At 31.0% G+C, this 2,899-nt stretch overlaps 1 long non-coding RNA gene across 1 annotated transcript; it reads right to left on the bottom strand.

Annotated features, from left to right (window-relative positions):
* Positions 1-606: 606 nt before the first annotated feature.
* Positions 607-2,575, bottom strand: LOC116863858. The gene is made up of 3 exons (XR_004381871.1): positions 2,467-2,575; positions 1,245-1,352; positions 607-726 (listed from the first exon to the last, which is right to left on the bottom strand). It is a non-coding gene; the product is annotated as an uncharacterized LOC116863858 (long non-coding RNA).
* Positions 2,576-2,899: the final 324 nt, after the last annotated feature.

Raw genomic sequence — 2,899 nt, 5'->3', positions numbered from 1 at the left:
AAAAATAAGAAGAAACAAAATTAAATGGTGTAATTACTCCTAAAAATACAAATAACTAGATTATATATGATCGCAATTTAATAAAAAGATAAGGATCAAGCTGCATTTAAAATATATGCAACTCTAATTTTCTTACAAGAGATATAGCAAAATCATAGATACAAGAAACAGGATAGAAAAAAAATATATGATATAAATATCAACCAGAAGTTTGTGGAGCTACATTAATAGTAGAAAAGTAGTTTTAAAAGAAAATAAACAAAAACTATAAAATGATAAAGTGGGTCTTTTCATTAAGACAAAATGATCTGTCCTCCAAGAACATTATCAATCTTAAACCTGTATGCCATAAATAATGGAGTATCATAAGATATAAATCATAACCACAACTACAAGAAAAAGAGAATTTCAGTTTGAGATTTAACACATCTAATTCAATAATTATAAAACAAACAGATAAATCATCAATAAAGATATAAAGTGTTGATGGGACTAATTACCAAAGAACATATTGTTGAAGATGTATTCTAAACCCAAAACAGTGTTCCTCTGAATTTAATTAAAAATAATTCATAAGATTTATATTTAATTACTTACTATCAAGATTCATGTTTCTGGTAGCTTCATTCTTAGTTTGAAACTGGCTTCTTGAAAATAAAACTTTCTTCTCAGGAAATAGGTTTTCATGTGATATCATATAATTTTTTTGCTTTTCAAGAGGAAATGCTAAATAAATAAAAAAAAAATGTAATGGAACTTCTAGATATGCCAAAAAATTATCAAATTTTCTTCCTATGGAAGTGAAGTGAAAAAAATTATGTGAACAATTTTCATTAGTCTGTGTGGAGAAGCTATCATAGTACTTAATAATTACTGACCATGAAAATACCAGCCAAAAGTTATTAATTTTGTTTTTGTCTTTATCTTAGGATATTCACACTTTAAAGCTGAGTGTAGTGGCGCCTGGGTGGCTTAGTGGGTTAAGCCTCTGCCTTCAGCTCAGGTCATGATCTCAGGGTCCTAGGATAGAGCCCCACATCTGGCTCTCTGCTCAGCAGGGGGCCTGCTTCCCCCACCCGCTCTGCCTGCTTCTCTGCCTACTTGTGATCCCTTTCAAAAAAAAAAAAATCTTAGTGTAAAGTTTCTATAAAACATGTGTTCAAATACATACATAAATATGAACCAAAAGAAATCTTCTGATGAGGTTAATTTAAAATAATTTAAATTTAAATTACTATACTTACTTTTGCGTCTCCCCTCTTTGGAAGTTATTTCTTTCTTTACTTTCACTTGGAATTTTGATGATGACTCTGGATTTACATCTGGATTTTCATCTGGTGCACCAAAATAAGCTATATAAAGAGATAGATTTAGTCCTTTAAATGGAAAATCAAATCCATTGTAAAATCTCTAGATTTCAAATTTATAACAAGTGTATAGTATCATTTTTTTCATTTTCATAAAATCATTAAGTAAATTATAATGTTAGAACTGTTATGAAATGAAAACTGTTTGAAATTATCTTATTATTTCATAAATATGCCTAAGCAACAAATAGATCTTATATTAGTCTTCAGGTTTCATGGGTGATTTATTCTTCAGGCTGATACACAATAATAGAGCAAGCAATGAAAACTTACATGCAAAAGTTTATTCATTACAGCCTTATTTGTAATTGCAAAACACTTAAAGCCACCTAAATGTTAAAGCATAGGGTATTGGACAAATAAATTGATATCTATACAAGTACAGAATTGGTATAACATGAGTACTACTATACTGGTAGATAGTGGTACATACATATATGTATATATGTGTGTATGTGTAAGACACAATAAGATATTTCTCACCCCTCTGCATTGATACATCTGATGCTTGCCTGATGTCATTTCATGGGAAAATGAAACACTGGTTGAAATATTGGCTGGTTGAAATATAAAAGACTGGTACCATTTTATATTTACTTTTGCTTATATCGTCACAGCAAGTGAATAAGGATGTAATTGTTACTTTCAACTTAGTTTATTGTCTGAATTAATTAACTCCATACCTTGCAGCAATCAGTGAAAAATAGTGTGGGGCCCAACTAAACCTCTCACTTTTCTCAACTGGAGCATATGTCAGAAGGTCACTGCTGAAGTGTCAGAAGTGAAGTCATAAGGCAGAAGTGACCATTGGTCATAATCTCCTGGAACCTATACTCTCCCAGAGTCAGCTGAAAGATACTTTGAGATACTATTGGGCAGTTATTGGGCCTTGGTAGATACTGAGTGAGTGTCCTATGGCTGTGATTAGAAATTCCAATCTGAAGGTATTAAAGCTTTTGCTTTTGTTTTCTGGTTATCTTTGCACATTCACACTTTAGGGTTAGAGTGTATAATTTCTATAATATATATGCTTGAATAAAAGGAAAAAATCTTGATGGGTTTAAAATACTTTAAATTTATTCATAATTATTACACTTACTATGGCGTCTTTCCCTTTTGTGAGTTATTTTTTTCTCTACTTGCACTTGAGGCTTTGACACTGAATCTTGACTCACAAGCATTAGATTTTCATCTGGTACTCTAAAATGAGCTAAATAAAGAGATGCATTTAGTTCACTAAATGGAAAAACATATCTACTATGAAAACTCCAGATCTGAATTTATAACAAGTGTAAAGTAGCATTTTCTCTGATTTTTATAGCTATAAATAAATTGTCCTAATGTGAGGTCTGACATGAAAATGGTAAGAAGAGTTCTTTTGTTGTTGCTGTTATTTTAATTTTTTAATTTTTTTTAAATTTTTTAATTTATTTTCAGTGTAACAGTATTCATTGTTTTTGCACCATACCCAGTGCTCCATGCAATCCGTGCCCTCTCCAATACCCACCACCTGGTTCCCCCAACCTCCCACC

The sequence above is a fragment of the Lontra canadensis genome, unplaced genomic scaffold (assembly GCF_010015895.1).
Source record: "Lontra canadensis isolate GAN:19392208 unplaced genomic scaffold, GSC_riverotter_1.0 scaffold3976, whole genome shotgun sequence".
In the NCBI taxonomy this organism is placed as follows: domain Eukaryota; kingdom Metazoa; phylum Chordata; class Mammalia; order Carnivora; family Mustelidae; genus Lontra; species Lontra canadensis.
Note: the sequence above shows the minus strand (reverse complement) of the source record. Positions and strands in the feature narration are given on the sequence as shown.